Source organism: Notothenia rossii (genome assembly GCF_949606895.1).
Source record: "Notothenia rossii genome assembly, chromosome: 5".
NCBI lineage: Eukaryota > Metazoa > Chordata > Actinopteri > Perciformes > Nototheniidae > Notothenia > Notothenia rossii.
In genome coordinates, this window is record NC_136903.1 from 41,728,846 (window position 1) to 41,745,994 (window position 17,149).

A 17,149-nucleotide genomic window follows, 5' to 3' on the forward strand; every position below is an offset into this window, starting at 1 on the left:
TGAGTGTATGTGCCCCACAAGGCACAAACAAAGCTCTTGGGTTCAACTGCAGTAGCCTGGCCTGTACTCCCTTGTTCTTCCCTCTCATATTTGCGCCGTTGTCATATGACTGTCCTCTGCAGTCATCAAAGGCAATCTGCAACTCCTCCAGCCTCTTCAAAATCAGGGCGGACAAACTTTCACCAGTGGACTCCTCTGCTACTAGGAATCCCATGAAGTGCTCTTTAATCTGGGGGTCTTCTTCCAGTGTCACAATTCTGATGACTACTGACAGCTGTTCAGTGTGGCTAACATCCGGGGTGCAATCTAAAATGAGGGAAAAGTACTTGCATTTCTTTATTTCTTGCACTATTGTTGATAGAATCTTTCCACTGATGCATTCAATCAACTCATTCTGAATGGTTTTGCCCAAGTAGCTGTGGTGGGATGTTTGACTTTTAATCTTGTGGATGTGGTCTTTCATCACTGGGTCAAACTGCGCCAAAAGCTCAACCTCTTTCAAAAAGTTTCCATTTGAAGGAGAGTGGAGTATTTCTGTCTTTCCTCTCAATGCCATATTTCGCCCTGCCAGAGACTGTACAATAGCAACCAGTCGTGTCAGCACTGCTCTCCACCGACTCTTCTCTGCCTCAAGGAGGGCCTGCTCTTGTTTGTCTATTGTTGTACCTTGTTTTAATCGAACTGCCAATTCTTTCCATGACGCCAAATTGTTCAGGTGTTCCGGACTATTTTCATGGCTGGTCAAAGCAGCACTTGCATTTTTCCAATCCGACAGTCCTGCATTTGTTAAATGAATTTGTTTTGGAGATAAAAGTTGACAACAAAAACAAAAAAGACTGTTCTTCTTTTTTGAATATGTCACCCAACTTCTTTTGATCCTTTCTCCATTTACTAAGGTCCTGCTGAAGTACTGGTGGTGGCAACTTCTCCCATCATCTCTCCTTGGGAAAATGAAATCAGGTGTTATCTGATATGGTCCTCTCCGAACAAACTCTGTCCTCATTGTGTCTGTGAGATGTGAAGGGCAGTCAGCAGGATCGGTTGGTAGTGGATCGTCTGTCTTTGCTGCATCTGGAGGGCATGTGAAGCACATTTTCTCACCTCATCTTCACAATATCGTCATACACACACACACACACACACACACACACACACACACACACACACACACACACACACACACACACACACAACCCCAATTCCAAAAAGGTTGGGACAGTGTGTAAAATGTAAATAAAAACAGAAAGCAATTATTTGAAAGCATGAGGACAATTAGGTTTATAGCTAAACATCCTGAGAAGAGTGTATGGGTGGAATCTGTGGTGCAATCAGGATGAGATGCAGCAGGCTGTTCTGACGTTCCTTGCAGTGGTTCTGGGCCTATACATATATAGAGAACACACAAGAGCAAATATATTGGCTGGATTAGAAATGGCACGACAGTCATTTTTACATTCAATTATTTATCATCACATCAGGAACATCTATTGACATATTGTACTCACCAGAACAAACAGACACAGTGGTCAGTGGCAGGGTGGAATCAGTGGTCATCTCATCAGGATGAGCAGCTTGCTGTTCTGACGTTCCTTCATGTGGTTCTAGGTCTATAAATATAGAAAGAACACACAAGAGCAAATATATTGACTGGATTTCACATTCAATTATTTATCATCAGGAACATCTATTGACACATTGCACTCACCTGAGGAAGCCGGCACAGCTGAGGTGCATGGCGGTTCCTTGTCAACTGATGCAGCAGATGGTCCCAGATATTTTAAAAGTGAATCTAAAATGATATAACAAAATGTGTATTATCAACATTGAATAATTTCCATTTGTTAAATATAGCTATTATTTAGTTAGTAAGCATTAGGACAGCCTGACAGGTCTGATTCAACTAATCAAGAGCTATGCCTATCTTATTAGAACAGTTGAATCAGGTGTGTTAGTTCTGGGTTGGAACGAAAACATTCAACAGGACTGGAGTTGAGAACCACTGAGCTAGTTAGCTAACGTTAGCGCACATTATGACAGGGTTGAATTTGGCAAATGTTTGACTCGGATAGTCAATGTGCTTTCTGAGGTAAACTTAACGTTAGCTAACGTTACCAACTAACTAACATTCCACCACACTGGCTAGCTCGCTACACCAAAACTAACATTGTTATTATTACTAATATTTCTATTTCATGACACAAAGAAAATAGCCTTATGACAGTTTCGACTGAATGGCAATAACAAACGCTGGCTAGCTAACGTTGGCTTGGCTAACTAGCAAGATTACATGATCCATTCGCTAATGTTGACAATACAATCAAAATTGCATACCTTTCACCTTGGCACGTTTCTCTTCTTCTTCTTTTCTTCTGTTTTTATACTGCGCCCCAGATGGCTTTTGCCTCTTCATAGTTCTCTAACGTTAGTCTTTCTTTCCTCAACGCTCAATTTTATAAACACTTGACCGATACCCATCAATGCACAGCGCTCTAGCATGTTCTGACTGTGAACACCTAAAGCCGAGGCTCTTAGACCGACCGACCGTTTTAGATTTTTGGCTCATTTTCCCTTATGTTAGAATTTTTTTTTTTATGTAAGAATAATGGTTGCAGATATAGAGGGGGGCGCCAAAACTGCGCCAAGCAAAAAAAAAAAAAAAAATTTGTATTTAATGAACAACATGGCTGGGTGCTGGGTGCTGGTTTGTGGTCGTAGCACTCTCTATCTAACCACTCGTTCAGGTGCTTTCTCGAGTGATTGCAACCAACTACCGCACACGTAGTTCCCGAACCACTTTTCTTCATGTTGTAATTGTTATATCCTCTTTGTCTCTGCGATATCAGTGCTTTGTCGGCACAACGGAGCTAGCTAGCAAAACAAACCCAGTCCGCCAAAACGGAAGTGCATTGCATCGAAGGGAGGAGTTCAGGATGTAGAGCGGAAACGGCTCAATAACTTGTGTATAGGCACTTAGTTGTTCACAGATCTACTCTGAACGTAAGCTCCCACAGACCTTGAGCTTATTGAGGACTTCAGTGAACCCTTATGTGAAGCCCCCCCACCTCTGCCATGCTCAAACTGCGTGCTTATGGGAATGATGGCATGGAATGAAGGTCTGGTTGTAGGCAAGGTTGCATATCAAGAAAGCTTATGTATAAAATAATACTGTCAAAATTATCGCGTTAACGGCGGTAATTCATTTTTTGAATGAATTGCGTTAAAACATGATGCAAAATAAAGTCCGCCAACTCGCGCGGAGTAAATTGCACAGACAGCAGTTAGTAAGATTGATTTCAGTAGCCACTTGTCTGGAAATACCGAAGACCAGAAACGGTTTTGAAAACTTTTGTCGCGTAGTGATCGTCTTCTCAGTAGAACATCTTTGATAATGTCTTCTGGCCAATCAGAATCAAGATAACGGCGTGGTGTTGTTGCAGGAAGTCCAGACGGAGAATACTTTTGCTGTAGTACAGGGGTGCACATAACTGGTACGCAGGTTATGTGCATTATCTGAAATGCGTACCGTCACTTGTGTCACAAAGCGCATTTGCGTACCGACGTACTTGTGAATCTTTTCCAGAAGGCGGTTAGATCACCGGACGACAGAGTCGGTCTCCGTGTGCACTGACAGGGCTGCTGTTAACGTTGGACTGTACAACGGCATTGTGCCAAAACTATGCCAACCGGCTGCGGAGGGAGACTCCCCCCCTTCACTGGAGAACTGCGCTAAAACAGCTGATCACAACGTTCACACTCTGTGGTCACGAGGTACTCCACTAGCCCCCCCCCCCATGTTGATAGAAATCAACACGTAATGAAATAAGACCCCACGGTTTGATGATTGATAGGTGTGTGGGATGTCTTTCATTTTGACACACAGAAAAATGTTATAATAAATGGACATATCCGCCTTCTTTCATTTATCTTTCCATTCCCATAACAATATACAGTACATAAAGAAATGGCATATTTTGGACATAGTTCGAATGGTGATTAATCATGATTAATTTTTAAGGTGTGATTAATCTGATTTAAAAATTGTAATCGTTTGACAGCCCTAGTATAAAAGTATAACAATTATTATGTACATCCATGACCCAAAACACTTTAGAGATGTGATTTATATAAATAGGAAACTTTGTCAAGGTAAAACAAAAATATATGTGTAAACTCTGTAAAGATAATAATTTTAAAAGGCATTTAGTGCTTTCAAATGTGTAATTATCATGTAATGAGGCTGTTTAGACTGCATGCAAAACACTTCAGAATTGCATGTACCAATTTAGAACCACTGGAGGAGAACACTCAGGGACGTGCACACATAGACTCTAGGTAGTGCTTGAGCACCTGCCCGTTTTGCCCTCTGGAAAGCAATGTGCCCTTTTGAAAGTTCGTAATTTTTTTAATTCATTTTTTTACAGTGTACTGTATGTGGGCTCATGGTAACATCGATCAATTCAGGATTAAAAGCTTCTAATATATACAACAATGCGCATTGTAATTTTGTCAGACATCCCCACACGTGTCCCGCGGCACTCCCGTACGTGCACTGGCTGCAGCCCCTCCCTTCCCTGCTCTCAACGTGAACGCGCAGCGCGCAGAGCAGACAGTTTGAGTTTTGAGTTTGAGACAAGCGAGACCTGCGCAGACCTGCGCAATTTCGATCAACGTCTTGCTAGTGCGTTGATTGATGGTTAGTCATTTTGTCCGACTTGCTCTGGAGGCTCGCCTACATGAGACGTTGAAATCTCGCGGGACAAAGACGCCCGCAGCCTTGAGAGCGAGGCGCGGCGAGACGCCGCAGTTCCTCTCCACGGGCTGCGGAAGCGAAATGCTTGATGGGAAACGACTCGCTGGTATCTCGAGCTGAGCGGTCATTGGTGGTTTTTACCACGTGCTGGTGATGAAACTCTCCAATTGGCTCGGCAAAAGTTTGTTGTTGTTTTGTGTCAGTTTTACGTCGCCCCCTCCATTAACATTTTTCATAATTGTTCCACAAGGTTTATCATCATGAAATTAATATCTATATATGTTATACTATACTTGCACTGCTTACCGTTTTCACACTTTATATATCTTAGCATATTCATACACACTGTTCATACAGCTCACAGGCTGCTGTGTATATTCATACCCCTCACTGTTTATTCATCATTCAATTCATTCTATATTTTATTCTGTAGATTGTGTAAATTACTATTCACTTTACTGCTTGTTGCACTCCTGGTTGGAAGCTAAACTGCATTTCGTTGTCTCAGTACCTGTAATATGTGCAATAACAATAAAGTTTAATCTAATCTTGAGCAGGAACAAATGTATTAAGTACATATCTGACATTAACGATTAAACACATGTGTGCATTCTTTATAAATCCAAAACGAGTCAAGCCGACTCCGGAGGTGGCGGTATGCACCTTAAAGTTGTTTGCAATCCGCCAAAAAAACCGAGAGAACAAGAAGGCGAAGAAGAAGGCGAAGAAGAAGAAGCCGACTCGGAGCTGTCCGACTTCAGGCGAGCTTTTTGAGACCTCCCCCGGCTGCGATCGGCTATTCTCGTCTACTTTCGAGGCGAGCCGCAACGCGTCTCAAACAAGCCTAGTCACTCAGTCAGACAGGCCACGGCGGGTGTGTGGTGCAGCGGCACGCAGCAACACGATTAAAAGTGCCCTAGTGACGACCAAGTAAGTAACCACCAGGTAACAAATACAACGAGTGTATTGTTTAATCCCCTAAATCAGATGCCAAACTAAACTATAACTTCACTTCTTTTCTTGCATCCATCCATTTATTCTCATTGTGCACTTTGCAATTACGACATACAAGATGTGCCTTTAATAAATCTCACACTACTAAGGCAGGAGGCGGTTCCACCAGGGGCGTCAATCCCGGGGGATTGGACCCCCCTAAGTCATTTAGAATAATACAAATAAATGTTAAAATAATAAATTTTCTGATAATAAATCAGTAAAATCAGGCAAAAATAAGAATTAAATAACATAACCCTAACTCTATTTAGGGGCAATGGATGTCCACTCTCGGGAGACGGCAGACAGTGGTGCGGTTAGCCAAAGTGACAGACCTAATGTTAGCCCTATTTACAGGCAATGGACGTCCACTCTCGGGAGAGAGACCTCCAGCATGTGTCCCTGAAATGGAGACTCTGTTTATTTCACTCATCCAGGACAGAGACCGGGGAAATCTCCTCTCTGTGGCCCCTCCAAGACCCCCAAAGGACGGACCACAGACCTCCAGCATGTGTCCCTGACATGGGCACCTCCATAACCTTGCACACCGTGAGTCCCCGGGCCCCCGGACTTAAGCACTCCCCCACGGACTAAACCCAGATGTTCACACCCTACAGAACTTCATGCCCCTGGTTACCCTAAAGGGGGTGGATTTTGCGGTGCTTTACCGTCCGCACATCGGCATCCATATTCGGCCTTATTCATGACACCACCACCCCTTCTTTGGAAGATATTCTCATGCTCCTGGTAACCCTTTAAAAAGTCTGATACTACCAGGGCTCATCACCGCACTTTACAAGCCAGAAATAATGTTTAAATGGTCGGGGAAAGTGTTTTTAAACGTCTGGAAGAGAGTTGTAGCCTGTCATTTTGCAGGATATCATTTAACATTGAACATCTCCTGGAAATGCACAGAATATGTACATTTCCAGGAGAGATTCCATGTTAAATGATATCCTGCAAAATGACAGGCTATGACCCAGGAAAAAGTGTTTGAAAGGCGGGGAAAAGTTGTTTAAAATAGTCGGAAAAGTGTTTTTAAACGTATGGAAGAGCGTTTTAGCCTGTCATTTTGCAGGATATAATTTAACATGTAACCTCTCCCGGAAATGCACAGAATATGTCCATTTTCAGGAGAGGGTCAATGTTAAATGATATCCTGCAAAATGACAGGCTAAAACACCCAGGGATACGTGTTTGAAAGGCAGGGAAAAGTTGTTTAAAATAGTCTGATACGCCCAGGGCGCATCACCGCATTTTACAAGCCAGGGAAGGTGTCTTAATCATTGGTACACATTGTTTAAATAGTCTGATACCTGGCACTGTATTTGCCCCTGGGAACCTTCAAGGTTATACTAATGTTTTTTTATTTATTTAATTATCACACCATTTTTACAAAAACAGTATACAAAATAAACATAATAGCAACATGATTACAACATGATTAACAGGGGCCTGGGGGCCATTTTAGCCGTCTAACTTGTACGGTGCACCGGGGAAAAAAGGTTGAGTCCACGGCCCCTTTCCCCTCATCAGGAGTATCAATCGGTCCTGAAGAAGAGGTATCGCTGCTCTTCGCCCCTGAGTCCTCATCGGAGGTAGCTGACGGTGGTAGACCTCCTTCTGATGATGATGCTGCTGCAGCTGCTGCCGCCCTGAACATGGAGCGGATCTTCAATGCCTCCTTTATTCCAGGCGTATTCGCGTAGAACCGGTCTGCAGTGCTTACGTCGTGACACATAAACCTAACGAGAATCGACCTGCTTTCTGGATCTTGGTGATGCTTGATATTGTCAGCCAGGGCAGTGCGCAAGATGGTGAAGGTGACGGCTGTTTCTAGCCCAGCATCAGCCCAAGCCCTCTTCAAGTGAGCGTTCAGGTTCTTGGAAGCGTGCTTCCCCATTGTGAAAAGGAAGAATTCACTCTGAGGACCCGACAAGCCCTCTTTTATCCCCATCCACCGCATGACCCAGCTAAACTCCTTTATTGTAAGCACCAGCTGTGCTTCACCAAATGTCTTGGCAGTCTTGTGATCCTGCACGTGGATGATGTAGCCCTCAGCAGTGCCCCTTCTGTCCGCCTCAAAGACCTCCGTGTTGGTCATGTTTGCGTACACACCCGGACGGTGGCCATACAGGAGGCTCCAATGGAGGGTTAGATAGCCATATAGCAGGTACTGGGTGATTGAGGTCGGATTGCTAGCCATCAGGTCAAGGAGATCAGGGATGCGCTTCTCAGCGGCCGCCATGGCGGCGAGAAGCTCCGCCTGGCTCAGCAGACGATCCAGCTTGTCCCTCTTCACCTTAAACCGGTGGACAGTGACAGACTTTTTCAAATCGTTAATGTTGGCTTTCACCTCTCTGATGATGTGGGTCATATCAGACTGGGTGAGCCTGCACCCCCGGAGCTTTGACGCAGACAAGTACCTCAGGAAATGGTTCACAGTCTTCAGGAACAACAGCGATGTTGTGACTGCCCGGCCCGACTCTGAAATATACTCGCTCCAGCCACGGACCCTCTTTGTGTCTTTTAGAAACAGCCAGTCTGACAGCCGGTCAACACCATGGGCAATGAATACTAGGAAGTTCTTTATCCGGCTGACATTGGACATACAATTCTCTTTCCGTTTTACTGTCGGTGCGAGACCCTCACAATGACCTCTGTATGTCTGAATGTACGTCTCCATGCTTTTAGGCAACGTGATTTCACGCATGGTATTCCCCCGTCCCTTCCCAGTGGACCAGTGATTTTGGGGAGAGGGCCAGTCCTTAGCCAGATTAGCTTTCAGCTTATTGGAGACAGACGCACGGGTCTTCTGGCATACAGGGGTCTCACTACCGGAGGCTTCTGGGGACCACATGACAGTCTTCACCGGGGTCTTGCTTCCGGAGGCTTCGGGGGACCGCATCACAGACTTGAGAAGGGTCTCACTCGCAGAGGCTTCTATGGACCGCATGACAGTCTTCACCGGGGTCTCACTACCGGAGGCTTCTGGGGACCACATGACAGTCTTCACCGGGGTCTTGCTTCCGGAGGCTTCGGGGGACCGCATCACAGACTTGAGAGGGGTCTCACTAGCAGAGGCTTCTGTGGACCGCATGACAGTCTTCACCGGGGTCTCACTACCGGAGGCTTCTGGGGACCGCATGACAGTCTTCACCGGGGTCTTGCTTCCGGAGGCTTCTGGGGACCGCATCACAGACTTGAGAGGGGTCTCACTCGCAGAGGCTTCTATGGACCGCATGACAGTCTTCACCGGGGTCTCACTACCGGAGGCTTCTGGGGACCGCATGACAGTCTTCACCGGGGTCTTGCTTCCGGAGGCTTCTGGGGACCGCATCACAGACTTGAGAGGGGTCTCACTCGCAGAGGCTTCTATGGACCGCATGACAGTCTTCACCGGGGTCTTGCTTCTGGAGGCTTCTGGGGACCGCATGACAGTCTTCACCGGGGTCTTGCTTCCGGAGGCTTCTGGGGACCGCATCACAGACTTGAGAGGGGTCTCACTCGCAGAGGCTTCTATGGACCGCATGACAGTCTTCACCGGGGTCTTGCTTCCGGAGGCTTCTTGGGACCGCATGACAGTCTTCACCGGGATCTTGAGAGGGGTATTGCTGCCGGAGGCTACTGTGTTCATGCCGGGGGTACTTGAGATTGCTAGACCCTGAAATCGTATACATTCTTCGTCTTCCTCAAGCAGAGCAGCAGTGGCATTCTGCTTCCTGGGTTTTAGACCCTGTTTTAGCCTGGAGCGCAGGGTCTTCACCTCATCAATGAGGGCATCCTTCTGAGCCCTCAATGCCACATTTTCCATCCTCACCTAAATGCAGTCCTCTTCGTCACACTCGGTATGTGGGGAGAAGGGTGGAGGGTGCACCGGGTATTCCTCCTCATTGTCTATATCCAATACTGTAGCCATTCCAATGATGGGATTAGTCTCTCGGAGGTCATGGAGCAACTGCATGGCCACACTATGCTTCAGCCTTGCCATGACCTGATGTGCCTCATCTCGGGAGAACTCAGGGTGGTCACGAGTTACATGATGGTGTAGTTTCTTCCCAGCATATGAACACCCTGTGATGGGACAGGGTTTGGTCCGAACATTTATTCTACCACTGGCCATTTTAAGAATGATGCCTCTTTCCTCCAGGTTCCGCACTGCATGTTTGTGCTTAAGGTGCTTATTCAAAGCCAGATAGCAGAGTCTGCACACCGGGCATTCGGTCAACATCCTTCCCAAAACACACACAATGAATTCTATTTAAATGGTTTTCTGTTTCTCCGTTTATATGCGTTAGTCAACTGGTGATTGCAACCATGGGTCCGATGCTTCAATGCAGGGAACACGGACCAAGGGGAGGACTTGGGTTACCACCTGGTTAAAATGGTCCCACCTCCGCACCAACGCGGGGCTGGTGATGGGTCCGATACATTGATTGTTTTTTGTTTCATGGTTCTGCCACGAGCTCACAAGACAGTTTTGGGTACAAAAACGTGGGGATAACAGTACCTCTGGGCGCTCCATCCCGCTCCGGCTTTCGCCGCAGCGGGGGGAGGAGGCATTGAACCCCTCGCACCTGCACCCGGAGGAGGCAGGGGAGTCAGGTACCCGGAGGCGCACGGTGGACGGCCAGGGCGAGACCGCCACACCGCACTGGAGTCAGAGTTCCGAGTTTTTCGAGCCAGGTCCCGGTGAAACGCAGTACGGAGCACCCGGAAGGAACCTCCAGCAGACCCCCCCGCGCGGTTCCCTCGTCCCTCGGAAGAGGCGGAGAGGTGGGTGTTTTTCATCTGCTGGCGGACTGCCGGGGAGAACGTGCTGCTTGGGAGCCAGGCTCAGAGTTAGTGGCAGTGAGAGCCTGTGCACCTGCCTTTTACAGCAAGCACGCGCTGGTATCGGGGTGGGGAGAGAAGGTAGAAGCAGAGGCTGCAGAAACAGCCAGAGCCTTCCCCTCTAACACACCCCTCATTTGGTGCATTGAACCCCTCGCACCTGCCCCCGGAGGAGTCAGGTACCCGGAGGTGCACGGTGGACGGGCAGGGCGAGACCGCCACACCGCACTTGAGTCAGAGTTCCGAGTTTTTCGAGCCAGGTCCCGGTGAAACGCAGTACGGAGCACCCGGCAGGAACCTCCAGCAGACCCCCCCGCGCGGTTCCCTCGTCCCTCGGAAGAGGCGGAGAGGTGGTTGTTTTTCATCTGCTGGCGGACTGCCGGGGAGAACGTGCTGCTCGGGAGCCAGGCTCAGAGTTAGTGGCAGTGAGAGCCCGTGCACCTGCCTTTTACAGCAGGCACGCGCTGGTATCGGGGTGGGGAGAGAAGGTAGAAGCAGAAGCTGCAGAAACAGCCAGAGCCTTCCCCTCTAACACACCCCTCATTTGGTTCATGAGCACTGGGCAGAGTCCCCTGTCAACTCTCCTTATATTCCTCCGGAGACCAGTTGGGACATGGCAGCATCCCACTTTGCCTGGTACACCATATCGTTAAATGAGCTCAGTAATGTACTGCACAAAATCACATGGGTAAATGAGCTATGTAATGCCCTGAAATATCATATTTGGTTTATTTCCAAAAAGCCTGGAAAAAACACATATCCTGTAAAATATCATTCTTTGTTTATTTCCATCCTTCAGGCAAATACACATATCTTTGTCCGCTCCAGGAGCACCCGCAGTTTGGATGAACCGACCGCCAAGCACCGGAAGCTGGACCCGGGGAGGAGGCCCTCCGATGGCGGGTCAAATTTGCTGATACCGCAGCTGGCTGGACACTAGCCGTAGAAGAACACCCGGGCGGGACCAGGCATGTCCCTCTTTGCAGACAAGCATATATGCGCTCCGGCATTCGCCGCATATATTTGTCCGCCCCAGGAGCAGAGTCAAACCCGCAGTTTGGATGAACCGACCGCCAAGCATCGGAAGCTGGACCCGGGGAAGAGGCCCTCCGATGGCGGGTCAAATTTGCTGATACCGCAGCTGGCTGGACACTAGCCGTAGAAGAACACCCGGGCGAGACCAGGCATGTCCCTCTTTGCAGACAAGCATATATGCGCTCCGGCATTCGCCGCATATATTTGTCCGCCCCAGGAGCAGAGTCAAACCCGCAGTTTGGATGAACCGACCGCCAAGCACCGGAAGCTGGACCCGGGGAGGAGGCCCTCCGATGGCGGGTCAAATTTGCTGATACCGAAGCTGGCTGGACACCAGCCGTAGAAGAACACCCGGGCGGGACCAGGCATGTCCCTCTTTGCAGACAAGCATATATGCGCTCCGGCATTCGCCGCATATATTTGTCCGCCCCAGGAGCAGAGTCAAACCCGCAGTTTGGATGAACCGACCGCCAAGCACCGGAAGCTGGACCCGGGGAGGAGGCCCTCCGATGGCGGGTCAAATTTGCTGATACCGCAGCTGGCTGGACACTAGCCGTAGAAGAACACCCGGGCGGTACCAGGCATGTCCCTCTTTGCAGACAAGCATATATGCGCTCCGGCATTCGCCTCATATATTTGTCCGCCCCAGGAGCAGAGTCAAACTCGCAGTTTGGATGAACCGACCGCCAGAGCACCGGCACGAGGCCGGGCCGGCGGAGGCCTTCCGATGGCGGGTCGTGTTTGCCATTCGATCAATGTCTTTGCAGACAAGCATATATGTGGTTGTTACGCAGGATCAAACAGGTAGTTTGATGAAGTAGGGTCCTGTGCCCGGAGCAAGGCCAATTGCTGAATGCCGCAGCCGACTAAGGCCGCTATGCCACAGTGGAGGATGAGAGAAACAGGTGTTTGTCTTGCATTCCACGGCGAAGTGGGGAGGTGGAACTTCCACCCTGCTATGGAACCCGTGGTGGGACCCCTGAGTCAGACGGTTCGTCTTGGAAACGCTTCATATCGGTCAGCCTGGGAGGTAAGAGACGCAGGGTAACGGACACGCAGGGTTACCCCCACGCAGCCCACGCAACACGGAGGAGGCAGGGGAGTCTGGTACACGGAGGCGCATGGCCGCAACACCGCACTGGAGTCAGGGTTTCGAGTTTTTCGAGACATGTTCCGGTGAAACGCAAGACTCCAGCAGGAGCCTCCAGCAGACCCCCCCGACGTTTCCCTCGTCCCTCCCGGCCATCAGAGTCGAACCCGCAGTTCGGAGGAACCGACTGCCAGAGCACCGGCACGAAGCCGGGCCGGCGGAGGCCCTCCGATGGCGGGTCGCGTTTGCCATTCAATCAGTGAGAAATCAGAAGAGGAAGGGAAAAAAAAGACTAACTTGTCTTTTTGGAGTTCCATAAAAAATGGGTGAAAATGAAAAAATGTATCCGAGAATAGTGCCCCATAAGGCGGGTAGAGTCCCCTGTCAACTCCCCTCGCATTCCTCCACACTCACAAAGTAACACTTTACTTTTTGGAGAACCGTACAAAACAACTAAAAGTGTTGAAATGTATCAGAGAATAGTGCCCCATAAGGCGGGTAGAGTCCCCTGTCAACTCCCCTCGCAGTCCTCCACACTCACAAAGTAACACTTTACTTTTTGGAGAACCGTACAAAACGGCTAAAAGTGTTGAAATGTATCCGAGAATAGTGCCCCATAAGGCGGGTAGAGTCCCCTGTCAACTCCCCTTGCATTCCTCCACACTCTGAAAAAGTCAGAGTTATTTTTTGGAGAACCATCAAAAATGGCTAAAAGTGTTGAAATGTATCCGAGAATAGTGCCTCATGAGGCGGATTGAGTCCCCTGTCAACTCCCCTTGCATTCCTCCACACTCTGAAAAAGTCAGAGTTATTTTTTGGAGAACCTTCAAAAATGGCTAAAAGTGTTGAAATGTATCCGAGAAAAGTGCCTCATGAGGCGGATTGAGTCCCCTGGCAACTCCCCTCGCATTCCTCCACACTCTGAAAAAGTCAGAGTTATTTTTTGGAGAACCATCAAAAATGACTAAAAGTGTTGAAATGTATCCGAAAATAGTGCCTCATGAGGCGGGTAGAGTCCCCTGAGAACTCCCCTTGCATTCCTCCACACTCTGAAAAAGTCAGAGTTATTTTTTGGAGAACCATCAAAAAGGGCTAAAAGTGATAAAAATGTATCCGAAAATAGTGCCTCATGAGGCGGATTGAGTCCCCTGTCAACTCCCCTTGCCTTCCTCCGGAGCCCAGTTAAAAAAACTTAAAGTTTGGTAATAACCATGCTGGGGGGTCTCCGGTCAACAAAATGTATCCGAGCCAGAGTGCACATACAGCGGATGAATTCCTCCATGAAGTTACACAGCCGTTTTTTTTCTGAGTCCTCTCAAAAACCAGGTTTCCGATTTCGTGCAGACAGTAGCTTGGAAAACATGAACGTTTTTTTACGACGGAGAAGGGGAAGTCTGGATTCCCCTCTCCGTTGTACATTGCAACGGGGGGGGGGGGGGGGAGAAAGTGTTCGGGGCTTCGTCCCGAAGCGCCGAACACTTGAGCATCGGAGCCCCTTCTTCTGAGCCCCTTCTCCGTTGTAATTTCAAAACTTCCTTTTTTGATTATTTTGACATATAATTGACCGTTTTCTTTCTTTTTTTTTTCTTTCCACGGGTGGGGGCCTATGGCAGGCCGCTTATGAGCTCCCAAATTCGGCCCGGATCCTCCGGGATTTGTGGGATAAGCTCCATAAACTGACAAAGTCATCCAAATATGTCACTTTTATAGCCCAAAGATATATAATGCAAATACATAAAAATAGTAAAAAGTACAATTGTGCTCCGCATTAACCGGAATTTGATTTATATAGCCTCAAATAAATGATTAAAAATCATTTTCGTGGGGAAAAGTGTTAAAACGCCTGATTAAAGCATATGCAGGACCCCAGTGAGCTCCAGACTATGTGCATTGTGTCAGGGGGCCTTGTGAATGATAACACCCATCATTTAAACGCAAAAGCCACCATCAAAAGTCACTTTTAGGGGAAAACGCCGGCTCTGTCCATTTCGTTAACAAACTGATGGGCAAATGGACAAAAGTGTGATTAAAGCATATGCAGAACCCCAGTGAGCTCCAGACTATGTGCATTGTGTCAGGGACCCTGTGAATGATAACACCCATCATTTAAACGCAAAAACCACCATTAAAAGTAACTTTTAGGGGGAAAACGCCGGCTCTGTCCATTTTGTTAACAAACTGATAGGCAAATGGACAAAAGTGGGAAAACGGAGGAGCCGCTGCTCCACTGCTCCAGGCTGTGTGCATTGTGTTGGGGACCCTTGTGAATGATAAGACCCATCATTTAAACGCAAGGGCCACCATTAAAAGTCACTTTTAGGGGGAAAACGCAGGCTCTGTCCATTTCGTTAACAAACTGATAGGCAAATGGACAAAAGTGTGATTAAAGCATATGCAGGACCCCAGTGAGCTCCAGACTATGTGCATTGTGTCAGGGACCCTGTGAATGATAACACCCATCATTTAAACGCAAAAGCCACCATCAAAAGTCACTTTTAGGGGGAAAACGCCGGCTCTGTCCATTTCGTTAACAAACTGATAGGCAAATGGACAAAAGTGAGAAAACGGCCGAGCCGCTGCTCCACTGCTCCAGGCTGTGTGCATTGTGTCAGGGGGCCTTGTGAATGATAACACCCATCATGTAAACGCAAGGGCCACCATTAAAAGTCACTTTTAGGGGGAAAACGCCGGCTCTGTCCATTTCGTTAACAAACTGATAGGCAAATGGACAAAAGTGGGAAAACTGCCGAGCCAATGCTCCACTGCTCCAGGCTGTGTGTGCATTGTGTTAAGGGACCCTGTGAATGATAACACCCATCATTTAAACGCAAAAACCACCATTAAAAGTCACTTTTAGGGGCAAAACGCAGGCTCTGTCCATTTCGTTAACAAACTGATAGGCAAATGGACAAACGGGGGAAAACGGCCGAGTTGCTGCTCCAGGCTGTGTGCATTGTGTTAGGGAACCCTATGAAGGGTGTACATAAGTGTATACATGTTTTAAATAGTAGGATACCTCCAGGGTGCATCACCACATTTTACAAGCCAGGGAAGGTGCATGGATCCTGGGTAAACATTGATTAAGTGTTTTTAAATGTGTGGAACAGTGTTTTGTCACTTTCAAAACTCTCCTGTCATTGACCGGAGAAATTTGGTCGATGTTGTATTCAATCTGGCCATTAATATTCCAGTGAGACGAAGTACGTACATTGACCGGAGTGATCCCATGTTAATTTTGTCCAAAAACCGGAGCATTCCCTAGCCCTAAAACCAAAATAAAGTAACCAAAAACCGAAAAGAAACTAACAAAATCCGCCATTATCCGGCAAATTTTTCGCGCACAATTTCGGATCGCACAATTTCGGCCGCCACGACGACTCAGAAGGTGCCCTTTTTTTTCTCTTGAGCACCTGCCCCTATAAATGTCTGTGCACGCCACTGAGAACACTGTTATTATTCAGGTAAAAGTGTGACGACCCCTCCACACCACTAGGAGTTCCGTTGTCTCTCTCTCTCTCGTTTGCAGGTTCCAGTGCTGTGGGTGATCATGGACTGACGAGCTGCACCTGGGAAATGAGTCATATAGTACTTGCAAACTACAATCTCCAATTTCCTGTCCGTTCACAGTCCACAAACTTGATGAGTACAAACAATATGGAGTGTTTACAATGAAACACTGACCTCTGTTGTGTACACAGAGAAGGTGCATCTTTGAGAACCCTTTGGAAATATAACAAGACATGGAATATTATAGCATCTTTCTAATGAATGAGACATTGTTGCTGTCTGTATTAAAGTGCATGTGTATCTCTTATCTAAGTTCATCTTCACTTAGTCTGGGAGAAATATTGTCTTTATGCGTATGAAGACACACATATGGGGGGGGGGGGTGAGAGAATCAAAATTGTACACACATATTTTGTTATTTCACTTTAAGTATGCACTTGTGGTAATATTCGAAATGTGCCTCTTTACCTTCAGATTCATGACTAAGAACATGGTCACACGCAGGAAGGAGATGTTCCGCCTGCAGAGGAAACAGTTTGCTTATCATATTCAGGTTATTTATAAACTGATTAGGAATGCCACCAGCAGATTTATAGGAGCCTATTTTGGAGGCATAGTCATTGTAATATATAAATATTATAAAACTAAATGAAAATAATAAACAAATAACGGTACTGCCGGAAGTTTACATTTATAAAGAACTCCCTTAGCTAACACTGTACTGCTTATAGATTGACTATTGACTTAGTCATCTTAGAAAGCGTAGACTCTGAGACCTAACCTGCTCCGGAGCAGAAGTTGCCATGGCGATCTGACCAAGTAAAAAGAGAGTTGCCTTCGTTACCCGGAAAGCTCTTGGGGCTCAACACACCTGACAAACGACTCCTGTTTTGTAGTGCACCCCTCTGTGTTTAGGCCTGTAGGTTTAACATGGCTGCGCT

The 17,149-nt window shown here is 47.4% G+C and overlaps 1 long non-coding RNA gene across 1 annotated transcript; it reads right to left on the bottom strand.

The window, feature by feature from the left end:
* Positions 1-223: 223 nt before the first annotated feature.
* Positions 224-2,615, bottom strand: LOC307041629. Its single transcript, XR_013808832.1, has 4 exons — positions 2,332-2,615; positions 1,706-1,789; positions 1,506-1,607; positions 224-1,380 (listed from the first exon to the last, which is right to left on the bottom strand). It is a non-coding gene; the product is annotated as an uncharacterized lncRNA (long non-coding RNA).
* Between the last annotated feature and the right edge of the window lie 14,534 nt (positions 2,616-17,149).